This window comes from Muntiacus reevesi, chromosome 2, assembly GCF_963930625.1.
Source record: "Muntiacus reevesi chromosome 2, mMunRee1.1, whole genome shotgun sequence".
In the NCBI taxonomy this organism is placed as follows: Eukaryota; Metazoa; Chordata; class Mammalia; order Artiodactyla; family Cervidae; genus Muntiacus; species Muntiacus reevesi.
This window is the reverse complement of record NC_089250.1, coordinates 75,078,743-75,091,123: the sequence shown is the minus strand read 5'-3', so window position 1 is coordinate 75,091,123 and position 12,381 is coordinate 75,078,743. Positions and strand designations below refer to the sequence as shown.

Genomic DNA, 12,381 nt, shown 5'->3' with positions numbered 1-12,381 from the left:
GACCACCCCCATCCCAAATCCTCCCACCTGCAAACTGGCTCCATGGTGCCAGTCTGTTTTAGCAAAAGGACCATTTGTTTAAATGAGCCTGCCAAGCGAGAGGATCCAGATGTCTCCTTTTCTCTCTTTTTAAAAAAGCCACAGATAAAAATCTGCCCAAGATGGCCTGTTTCTGCCATGACGTACAGATAAAAGAAAAGACAGTTGCCTTCTAAACAGACCTGCAATTAATCAACATTGGGACCTCAGGAGAAATGGGTCCGCGAATCAGCTCAGGGGATTGTAGGACCTGCCAGTTCTACCCATCCAGGCCTTGAAGGTAAATTGTAAACTATTGAGAAGTTCCATAAGCCACCATTTCCCCGCGAATAATCCGGAAGGAAAGTTCAAGTCGGCAGAGACACAGAAGTTACTCAGAAGGTACAAAGTCCATCGAGGGTTCCTCAACGAACAGATGCATCATCCCAGGCCAGATGCTCTCTACAACGAGGTTGCCAGATTTAGCAAATAAAAATACAGAACACCCAGGTACACTGGAATTTCAGATAAGTAACAATTTTTTAGTGTGTGTCCCAAGCAATATTTGGGATACAGTTAAAATTATTTGTTACCTGAAATTCAAATGTAACCTGGCATTGTGTGTTTTTCTGGCCCAGGAATGACAGGGCCATTTTAAGGATTTCTGGCTTTCTTTAAAAACTGGAAGCTCCAGCCATGCTTGTAGCAGCTGCCCCACTGTAGTAACATAAAGAGAACAGAAGGGAATGTGGAAGAGTGAAAATTAATTACCGATATGTTAGATCGAAAAGATCATGGGCAAATTTGGTCTTGGTTGGTTTGTTACACAATGAATTGTGGTCGCAAGATCAGTAGCCCGAGCTTCAGACCTGGGGAGCTCGATCTTTCTCAGGTTCCCCACAGTGCTGGCTGCAGAATCCGAAAAGTTGGCCCAACCGCCAGGCTCCTGTGAACCATCTTCCCTCCTCCTAACCGAGGCTTCACGCTCCTGGTGGAGAAATGTGTGCGCACAGCGCCCCCTGCAGACACAGGCTGGAGCTGCAAGTTCTAGAAGGGATAAAATCAATACAGTTCAGTTCAGTCACGCAGTCGTGTCCGACTCTTTGTGACCCCATAGACTGCAGGACGCCAGGCCTCCCTGTCCATCACCAGCTCCCGGAGCTTGCTCAAACTCATGTCCATCGAGTCGATGATGCCATCCAGCCATCTCACCCTCTGTCATCCCCCTATCCTCCTGACTTCAATAGTTCCCAGCATCAGGTTCTTTTCCAGTGAGTCGGTTCTTCGCATCAGGTGGCCAAAGTGCTGGAGTTTCAGCTTCAGCATCAGTCCTTCCAATGAATATTCAGGACTGATTTCCTTTAGGATGGACTGGTTGGATCTCCTTGCTGTCCCAGAGACTCTCAAGAGTCTTCTCTAACAGCACAGTTCGAAAGCATCATTTCTTTGGCACTCAGCTTTCTTTATAGTCCAACTCTCACATCCATACATGACTACTGGAAAAACCATAGCTTTGACTAGACGGACCTTTGTTGGCAAAGTGATGTCTCTGCTTTTTTAATATGCTGTTTAGTTGGTCATAGCTTTTCTTCCAAGGAGCAAGCATCTTTTAATTGCATGGCTGCAGTCACTATCTGCAATGATCTCGGAGCCCCCCAAAATACAGTCTGTCACTGTTTCCATTGTTTCCCCATCTATTTGCCATGAAGTGATGGGACCAGATGCCATGATCTTCGTTTTCTGAATGTTGAGTTTTAAGCCAACTTTTCCCCTCTCCTCTTTCACTTTCATTAAGAGGTTCTTTAGTTCTTCTTTGCTTTCTGCCATAAGGGTGGTATCATCCGTGTATCTGAGGTTACTGATCTTTCCCCTGGCAATCTTGATTCCAGCTTGTGTTTCATCCAGCCTGGTACTCTGCATGTAAGTTAAACAAGCAGGGTGACAATATACAGCCTTGGTGGACTCCTTTCCTGATATGGAACCAGTCTGTTGTGCCATGTCATGTTCTAACTGTTGCTTCTTGATCTGCATACAGATTTCTCAGGAGGCAGGTCAGGTGGTCTGGTATTCCCATCTCTTAAAGAATTTTCCACAGTTTGTTGTGATCCACATAGTCAAAGACTTTGGCATAGTCAATAAAGCAGATGTAAATGTTTTTCTGGAACTCTCTTGCTTTTTCGATGATCCAACAGATGTTGGCAATTTGATCTCTGGTCCCTCTGCCTTCTCTAAATCCAGCTTGAACATCTGGAAGCTCACAGTTCATGTACTATTGAAGCCCGGCTTGGAGAATTTTGAGCATTACTTTGCTGGTGTGTGAGATGAGTGCAATTGTGCAGCAGTTTGGACATTCTTTGGCATTGCCTTTCTTTCGGATTCGAAGGAAAACTGACCTTTTCCAGTCCTGTGGCCACTGCTGAGCTTTCCAAATTTGCTGGCATATTGAGTGCAGCACTTTCACAGCATCATCTTTTAGGATTTGAAATAGCTCAACTGAAATTCCATCACCTCCACTAGCTTTGTTCGTAGTGATGCTTCCTAAGACCCACTTGACTTCACATTCCAAGACGTCTGACTCTAAGTGTGTGATCACACCATCGTGGTTATCTGGGTCATGAAGATATTTTCGGTGCAGTTCTGTGTATTCTTGCCACCTCTTCTTAATATCTTCTGCTTCTGTTAGGACCATACCATTTCTGTCCTTTATTGTACCCATGTATGCATGAAATGTTCCCTTGATATCTCTGATTTTCTTGAAGAGATCTCTAGTCTTTCCCATTCTATTGTTTTCCTCTATTTGCATTGATCACTGAGGAAGGCTTTCTTATCTCTCCTTGCTATTCTTTGGAACTCTGCATTCAAATGGATATATCTCTCCTTTTCTCCTTTGCCTTTAGCTTTTTATGTCTCAGCTATTTGTAAGGTCTCCTCAGGCAACCATTTTGCCTTTTTGCATTTGCTTTTCTTGCAGATGGTCTTGATGGCTGTCTCCTGTACAATGTCAAGAACCTCCGTCCACAGTTCTTCAGGCTGTCTGTCTATCAGATCTAATCCCTTGAATCTATTTGTCACTTCCCCTGTATAATCATAAGGAATTTGATTTAGGTCATACCTGGATTGCCTAGTGGTTTCCCCTACTTTCTTCAATTTAAGTCTGAATTTGGCAATAAAGAGTTCATGATCTGAGCTACAGTCGGCTCCCAGTCTTGTTTTGCTGACTGTATAGAGCTTCTCCATCTTTGACTGCAAAGAATATAATCAATCTCATTTCAGTGTTGACCATCCGGTGATGTCCATGTGTAGAGTCCTCTCTTGTGTTGTTGGAAGAGGGTGTTTGCTATGACCAGTGCGTTCTCTTGGCAGAACTCTATTAGCCTTTGCCCTGCTTCATTCTGTACTCCAAGGCCAAATTTGCCTGTTATTCCAGGTGTTTCTTGACTTCCTAGTTTTGCATTCCAGTCCTCTATATTGAAAAGGACATCTTTTTTGGATGTTAGTCCTAGAAAGTCTTGTAGGTCTTCATAGAACCGTTCAATTTCAGCTTCTTCAGCATTACTGGTTGGGGCATAGACTTGGATTACTGTGATATTGAATGGAATTGGATATTGATTTGGATTGATTTGATTCCAATTGAATTGGAATTGATATTGAATGCCTTGGAAATGAACATAGATCATTCTGTCATTTTTGAGATTGCACCCAAGTACTGCATTTCGGACGCTTGTTGAATAGGAGGGCTACTTCATTTCTTCTAAGGGATTCTTGCCCACAGTAGTAGATATAATGGTCATCTGAGTTAAATTCACCCATTCCAGTCCATTTTAGTTCACTGACTCCTAAAATATCGACGTTGACTCTTGCCATCTCCTGTTTGACCACTTCTAATTTGCCTTGATTCATGGACCTAACATTCCAGGTTCCTATGCAATATTGCTGTTTACAGCATCAGACCTTGCTTCTATCACCAATCACATCCACAACTGGGTATTATTTTTGCTTTGACTCCATCCCTTCATTCTTTCTGGAGTTGTTTCTCTACTGATCTCCAGTAGCATATTGGGCACCTACCGACCTGGGGAGTTCATCTTTCAATATCCTATCTTTTTGCCTTTTCATACTGTTCGTGGGGTTCTAAAGGCAAGAATACTGAAATGGTTTGCCATTCCCTTCTCCAGTGGGCCACGTTTTGCCAGAACTCTCCACCATGACCCGTCCGTCTTGGGTGGCCCTACATGGCATGGCTCATGATTTCTTTGTTAGACACACTGTGGTCCATGTGATGAGTTTGATTAGTTTTCTGTGATTGTGATTTGCCTGCTGTCTGCCCTCTGAAGGGTAAGGAGAAGAGGCTGATGGAAGCTTCCTGATGGAAGAGACTGACTGTGGGGGAAACTGGGTCATGTTCTGATAGGTGGGGCCATGCTCAGTATATCTTTAATTTTTTGTTGATGGGCAGGGCTATGTTCCCTCCCTGTTGTTTGACCTGAGGCCAAACTATGGTGGAGGTAATGAAGACGATGGCGACCTCCTTCAAAAGGTCCCATGCGTCTACTGCCGCACTCAGGGCCCCTGACCCTGCAGCAGGCCCCCGCCAACCCTCGCTCCCACCAGAGACCCCTGGACACTCACGGGCAAGTCTGGGTCAGTCTCTGTGGGGTCTCTGCCCCTTTCTCCTGGGTCCTGGTGCCCTCCAAGAGTCTGTTTTCCAGACCTGTGTAAGTTCTGGCAGCTCAGTGGTGGGTTAATGGTGACCTCCTCCAAGAGGCTATGCCACGCCCAGGTCTGCTGCACCCAGAGCCCCTGACCCTGCGGCAGGCCGCTGCTGACCCACACCTCCTCAGGAGACACTCAGCACGCAATGGCAGGTCTGGCTCAGTCTCTGTGGGGTCTCCTGGTGTGCACAGGGTTTTGTTGGAGCCCTCTGAGCGTCTCTGACAGGTATGGGGTTTGATTCTAAATGCGATTTTGTCCCCCTACCATCATGCTGGGGCTTCTCCTTTGTCCTTGGTCGTGGGGTATCTTTTTTTGGTGGGATCCAACATTCTCCTGTGGATGGTTGTTCAGCAGTGAGTTGTAATTTTGGAGTTCTTGCAAGAGAAGATGACCGCACATCCTTCTACTCCACCATCTTGTAAATGTTTTAGGGATAAAACAGGATGGTAGTAAACAAGGGTGGGGTATGGATTAATGAGAAAATAATTAACACAATATCGCCCATGGTAAGCACTCAATGAGCTCACTTCTTACATGTCTCCAATATAGATCTTCTTCCATCTCAATGTGGCAGGAAGATTTTATTCACTAGACAAGAATTATGTTTTGGAACTTTCCTGACACTTTAGTGGTTAAGGTTTTGCCTTTCCCTGAAGAGGGGATGGGTTTGATCCCTGGTCAGAGAACTAGGATCCCAGATGTTTCCCAGCCAAAAAACCGAAACATAAAACAGAAACAGTATGGTAACAAATTCAATAAAGATTTTTTAAGTGGTTCACATTAAAAAAACAAAAAACAGAGGTGAAGTGGGCAACAGCATTAAAAAAAAAAAAAAAAAAAAGGAGAAGAATTGTGTCTCTATTATGTGCCAGGCCTGGGCTAAGTGCTTTACAGACCTGATCTAATTGACACTTACAACTCTCTGAAGCAGGTATTGTTATGAATCCCATTTCACAGATGAGGAAACTGAGGCCTATAGAAGTAAAGAATGTGCCCAAGGTCCCTCAGCTAAGAGGACAAAGAAGTAGGATGAGTCTGAAGCATCAAACGTTTAGTGAGACTGAAGCTGGGGAGACAAGATGCAAAAAGTTTGAGCAGCTAAGGCCTAACATTGCCTGCAGAGTTCAGAGAAGCAGTAACAGCAAAGGTGTGAGATTCAAGCTGGGTGGGAGCTCTCTAGTGAATGTCTTCAACCCTGGCTAGTAGGCATCTGGGGCCACTTCTGACCTCAGAGGTATTTCACCAAGGAAGTCAGAAGAATTTGAACTTGTAAGAACCGGAAATTGACTCCTTCCTATAAGACTGCATTTCAGTAAGAGGCTGCCGTTAAGTCAAGGGTTATAGCCTCAAGACTGACTGGGTTTGAATCCTGGCTCTATTACTTACAGGCTGTGTAAATTTAGACAGGAAGTTTTACCTCTCTGAGACTGATCCTTCAACTGGCATATTCAATAATACAACTGTCTCATACAGTTGTTGGAAGAATAATGCTTTATTACGTGTGAAGAACTCTAATTAACACACAGTGAGGGCTCAATAAATGTTAGCCATTTCCTGTTTAGTTGCTAAATGGTATCCGACTCTTTTCAACCCCAAGGACTGTAGCCTGCCTTGCTCCTCAGTCTATGGGATCCCCACATCCCTTTTACTACAAGGGCAGGTACATTAAAGAGGGAAATACACCAATGTGGGGAAATGGAAAGCACATGACCTGCCTAAAAACATACACACAGGGACTTCCCTAGTGGTCCACTTGCTACGACTCCACACTTCCAATGCAGGGGGAACAGGCTCAGTCCCTGCTCTGCTAGATCCCACATGCCCACGTGCCGTGGGACAACTAAGCCCAGGCACCACAACCACCTTGTTCCTGGAGCCCGTGCTCCCCGAGAAAAGAAATCACTGCAATGAGAATCCTGTGCACCACAACTAGAGAGCAGCCCCTGCTCACCTCAACTAGAGAAAACCCACCTCAACTAGAGAAAGCCCACTTGCAATAACGAACACCCAGTGCAACCAAAAATAAATAAATGAGCTAAAATAAAAACATGCATACACACATGTGTTACTCAGCCACAACCAATTATCAGGTAAGAAAATGGGCCCCCTCTGACCAGATCTTCCAAATTTTCCACGAGAAGCCACACTGGCCTCCTTTCTAACAAGCAGGCAAGCAGGTTTTCACCTCAAAGCCTTTGCACTGGCCTGTTCTATCCCACTGATAAACCATTCACTCCCTGATCTTGTTCAGCTCTGTACTCAGATGTGCAGCTTAACGTTTCTATTCCTTTTCCTCGCTTTAGTTTTCTCCATTGCACTTATTAAATATCATAGCACTGCATCATTTTTTACTGTTTCTCCCTCTACTAGCAATGTCATGTCCCATGCAGGCAAGGGTTTTGGTTTTTTCTTTTCACTACTGTATCTGTAGCACCTAGAACAGAGCCTGACACGTGATAGATAGCTGATAGTTATGGAATGGATCATGTGAGTGTCTTTTAAGAAATATTCTGTGCACTCAATATGCCTTCCAGGTTGAGTGATGGTTCAAGAAATCATTTAATCAGTTTTGCTTCACTGAGCACCTACTATGTGCAAGGAACAGCTTTAGAAACTGAAGTGGATGCCAAGAACAGAAAATATTTGTTATGGTAAAAGGCAGTAAGTTGTAGACAGAAAAGGAGTCAAATTTTAAGTCAGGGTGTGTGACCTGATTCTGTCTCATACAGATTTGGAGAGCTCTCTGAGCCTGTTTCCTCCTCTATGCAATTAGACTGAGGATCATGGTAGTTCTGTCCTCAGAAGGCTGTTGTAATGAGTAACAAGATGCAGGTCAAGTGCCTGAGCAGTCCCACAATGCACTCATTTAACATTGACAGTGAACTACCATGGGCCAGGCACTGCCACAAGCCACGGAGGGGCCACAAAGGAGTGAAAGCTTCCTACGTGGTCATGGTCTAATGCAGGAGACAGGTGATATGTGTACTACATAAACATATAATGTATGTATACTGTATATGCATTGGCACAGTGAAAAATAAAACATAAGGGAATAGAAAGTGGTGCGGATGATTGTTTACTACGGGTCCCCATAGAAGGTAGTGTTTGAATAAGTGGAGGGAACCATTCAGGGGCTAGGGCTGGTCATTCCATATTGGAGTGAACGTGAAGGACAGTTCTATGTGGCTGAAAGAGAAGGAAAAGAGATGAGGTCTTAGGTTACAGTGAGGAAGATGGTCCAGGCCATTGACTCCACCTGTTACCATGTAAGGTGGGGAGAGGACAGGTGGGAAGAGTACTCACAGCATAGAGAATAGATGATGGCTCCAACAGTAAAGAATCTGCCTGCAAAAAAAAAAAATTAAAAAAAAAAAAAAAAGGAATCTGCCTGCAATGTGGGAGACCTAGATTATCCCTGGCGCAGGAAGTCACCCAGAAGGGAATGACTACCCATTACAGTATCCGTCTAGTCACAGGTACGGTTTTTTCAGTACTCATGTATGGATGGGAGAGTTAGACTATAAAGGAAGCTAAGCACCTAAGAATTGATGCTTTTGAAATGTGGTGTTGGAGGACTCTGAGTCCCTTGGACTGCAAGATCAAACCAGTCAACCCTAAAGGAAACCAACCCTGAATATTCATTGGAAGAACTGGTGCCGAAGTTGAAACTCCAATACTTTGGCCACCTGATGCAAAGAAATGACTCATTGGAAAAGACCCCGATGCTGGGAAAGATTGAAGGCAGAAGGGGACCGCATAATAAGATGGTCGGATGGCACCACTGACTCGATGGACAATAGTTTGAGCAAGCTCCAGTTGGTGATGGACAGGGAAGCCTGGGTTGCTGCAGTCCATGGGGGTCACAACCGACTGAACTGACAGTATTTGTCTGAAGAACTTCACAGGCGCCACCGAGTAACTAACACTTTCTCTTTCCCCTGGTGGTCATGACTAAGATTCTGTGCTTTCAAAAAAATAAAACCTGTTTCTACTGCAGGTGTATACATTCTAAGGGGGAACCAAGATCCCACACGCAGTGCACTACAGCTTTTAAAAAAACCAAGACTAAAATCTTTCTTGTTCAGCATCACACCAGGCTGCTGTCCATGGAATTCTCCAGGCAAGAATACTAGAGTAAGTAGGTTGCCATCCTTCTCCAGGGGAGCTTCCCAACCTGAGCATCAGGTCTCCTGCACTGCAGATTCTTTTATTCTTTACTGCCTGAGCCACCAGGGAAGCCCTTTTTGGCTGGAAGTCAATCTTAATTTCTGCTAGCTTGTTTCAAGGTTAGGAGGTTAAGATAGGAAGGAAAACTTATCAGTGGAAGTCAACAAGTCATTAAATTTTTTTACAACCGTATCAGACTATCCCTTTTGTCAGTTTTCTGTTCACTGGAAGCACTAGGTCCCCAGACTCAAGGGACCTGAGGGAGTCAAGACTGTATCAAGAGCCAGGTCAGAATATACAAGAGTAAAAAGTACAGTGGGGACAAAGCAGGGGAATTAAAACCAGATTAGCCCTGCATCACTAGTCTGTTTGGAACTTTCCATGGTTAAACCATGAAATCTTAAATATTAAAAAAAATTAGTAAAAGGTAGAGCTCCAACCACACTTCTCTTCTTCATCAGCTGCAAAGCACAGAACCCATGATTCAATGTACACAACCTGTTCAGAAATGCCTGTAGAAATGTAGAGTGTGGGATCCACCTTTTAACTCAGTGTCATTTGGTTCAAGGTCTTTCTAATGACAAGAAAACAGCCTTTTCATTTAAAGGATTTTATTTTATTTCTCCAGACAGGAAGGCTACAGTTAAACTTAATAACCAAAATTTAATATAATACTTCATTCTTCAAAAGAGCCACAAGCTTTTCACCTCTGGACACTCAGGTTACACAACAACCCAAACCTTTCTTTATGCTCTCAGAAGTAAACATATATCTTTCTGAAGAGGCCTTGCATGACTCCACAGCTGAAATTCCTTAAAAAGAAAGAAACATCACTTCAGTACTTCATTAGGATGCAAACGGCTACTTGTTTGGGACGTCGGAGTATCTAGACTTTGGGAAGTAGGAAGATGTGAAGCACCAGACCAAGGAGGGAGACCTCCAACCTGGGGTCTGCCCAAAGTCTGTATTGTTCCTGATATGCCAAATGTTGATTCTATTCAACATTCTGCATGAAATAAATGCAAAAAGATACTTTAGGGACAAAAGGAGGGATCTGAATATGAAGTAGATAAGCAGGCATGCAAACTGTTATGTTTAAGAAAGGAGGCAGAAAGTATAAATTGTCTCCCTGATCTGCTCACTGTGATGATGCAAGGCAGTAGTTTTAAAATATTTTCTATTGATTTGACTGTACCAGGTCTTAGTTGATGCACATAGAACCTAGTTCCCTGACCAGGGATCAAACCCAGACTCCTTGCCACTGGACAAACAGGGAAGTCTTTCCACCATGTTGAAGAGGCCCATGGAGTAATGTATTGAGGTTAAGAATTCAATCTTTCATAATGAATTACAACCCTTTTGGAACTCAACTCAAAAGGTAACCTGGAACCCAAATTACAACTGGTCCCCAAGTCACTCCCAAGTGGGCAAACCCAACACTTCTCTACCCGCAACACATTCAGTCATCATTTTACCGAGGGGTTAACACCTAAGGGGACAAAAATTTACAGAAATCTTACCTGTTACAAAACTGAAACAAACTGAAATCAGGCCGCCATCAACCTACGTAGGGCCCTGATGAACACAGGGCTCTGGCCCTGTAGGAAAGTAAGAGGAAGCAAAGATAAATGACTTGAATGATGCCAGGGAGGAAATCATAGGGCAAGCCCAATTCTCACTTAAAAAAAAAAAAAAAAAAAAAACACACCCCACACAGAAAATGGTAAGCAGAAAACAAAGTTATCTTTGAGGCCAATGCATCAGACAAAACTGGCTAATAATTCAGCTGGATCAACAGGGTCGATCTGATGGGGAAAAAAGTTAAGTCATCAGCTGCAATGGCCATACTTGAGTCACAAAAAAGTAGAATGCAGGGGGATAACCCCTTCAAAAGAAAAGCAATTATAGATACGACTTACAAATTCTCTTCCCAATCCTGGATCCATCATGGCCCATTCAATGCCTGTTTGCTGCCAAGAGTGAGCCTGAGATGAAAACATTGAAACATGACCTCTAAATCAGCTAGATGCAAAAGCAGTTGGGGGGACAAAAGAGCTGCTCAAGCTGGCATATCAGACAGAAACTGGCTTAGAGAAGTTAGATCAACATGATCGATCTGTCGGGGAAAAAAGTTCAGTCATCATTAATGCCAGCAGGAAGTTCTTGGACTCGACAAGGCAAACACCCCAGCTTTCTGTGCTTAACATTTGGTAGAAACCAGCATGGCTGGCAAGAGCTGTGGGAAAATGGTTGACTCTTACTTAATTGACGGCAGGGTTTTGACTGTCAGGATATCATCACACTTGAAGGTAACATGTCATCACTTCTAACACATCAAGGTCTAAGGAAAACTTGGTCCCAAAAGATTCCAGCATTAGCGTGGCATTTTTGGACTGTTTTAAAAGTTAAGCCGTTGGGAATTAGAGTAATAGATCAAAAGAAACATTTGGCCTTCCTTAAAAAAGCAATGTCATCCCAGTATGCACCCACTTGGAAATTTAAGTACAAAAAAGCTGTTTATGATTTAAAAAGGAAGGAATGGCCATCTGAATATGTGCCGTAAGAGGCATTTTAAAAATGTTTAAATTTAAAAAACAATTTAAAAAACACCGATTCACTTATCCTGGTTTGAAATATGTCTAATACCTATGTTTTTCGTGAATTATAATAAAATGAAGTATCCAGAATACCTCAAGAAAATCGAGTAACTAAAATACACTTATTACCCTTACTCTCCTTTGTTCCCCTGCAAGGCGGCCTAGCAAACCAAGAGGTTCCTCAGAGCACACATTTCCTGCAATAGGTCAAAAAAAATAAGAAAAATGTGCTTACTCCAGAGGTCAGGAAGCTGAAGGTTCTGCCTGTCGACACGTGGTTCTCTTGGAGCCCCAGCAGGGACCCCTCCACCAAGATTCATTCTGTAGCGTCTGATCACGCAAATCTGCGAACCAACAAAGAAAGGTCGTCAGTCGCCATCTTTCCGCAGTCAGAGAACAGGGCTGCGCTTTTTGAGGCAGGTGTTGTCAGAATTAACTGGCAAGTATTCAAAGACATCAACACGGTCGATCTGATGGGGAAAAAAGTGAACTCATCATTTACACCGGCCGAGGAATCCTGGGTTTTTTCAGCTCTCATTCATCTCCCCAACGACGCTTAGACCTATTCGGTCAGAGCAGAGGGGACCACTAGGAGAGGCGACTGCACAAAGAGGGAAAAGGAGGCGCAGAGATGTAGCAGCGAGCTTTCTACTCACCACATACAGTAGTAAATTCTGATTCCAGGGTTGAGACGACATCGGATGAGGAGCAGAGAGCAGAAGACGAAGAACAGAGAGCGCCGCAGACGCGAAAGGAAGACCAGCCCGCGAGCCTCCCTTAAGTAGCCAGCGGGGCTCTCACGCCTGCGCACTGCCTCCGAGGCGCTTCCTTTTCCCCGCCCCCGCCCAACCCGTACCGCGCGAGGCCTTCTGGGAAATGTAGTCTC

The 12,381-nt window shown here is 44.0% G+C and overlaps 1 long non-coding RNA gene and 3 other non-coding genes across 4 annotated transcripts; all 4 read right to left on the bottom strand.

The window, feature by feature from the left end:
* Positions 1-9,492: 9,492 nt before the first annotated feature.
* LOC136159677 (uncharacterized) lies at positions 9,493-12,311 on the bottom strand. Its single transcript, XR_010661499.1, has 5 exons — positions 12,152-12,311; positions 11,731-11,839; positions 10,818-10,883; positions 10,419-10,496; positions 9,493-9,710 (listed from the first exon to the last, which is right to left on the bottom strand). It is a non-coding gene; the product is annotated as an uncharacterized lncRNA (long non-coding RNA).
* Positions 10,650-10,741, bottom strand: LOC136162314 (small nucleolar SNORD12/SNORD106). Its single transcript, XR_010662117.1, has one exon. It is a non-coding gene; the product is annotated as a small nucleolar SNORD12/SNORD106 (small nucleolar RNA).
* On the bottom strand, positions 10,962-11,052 carry LOC136162315 (small nucleolar SNORD12/SNORD106). The gene has a single exon (XR_010662118.1). It is a non-coding gene; the product is annotated as a small nucleolar SNORD12/SNORD106 (small nucleolar RNA).
* LOC136162316 (small nucleolar SNORD12/SNORD106) lies at positions 11,912-12,003 on the bottom strand. The gene has a single exon (XR_010662119.1). It is a non-coding gene; the product is annotated as a small nucleolar SNORD12/SNORD106 (small nucleolar RNA).
* Positions 12,312-12,381: the final 70 nt, after the last annotated feature.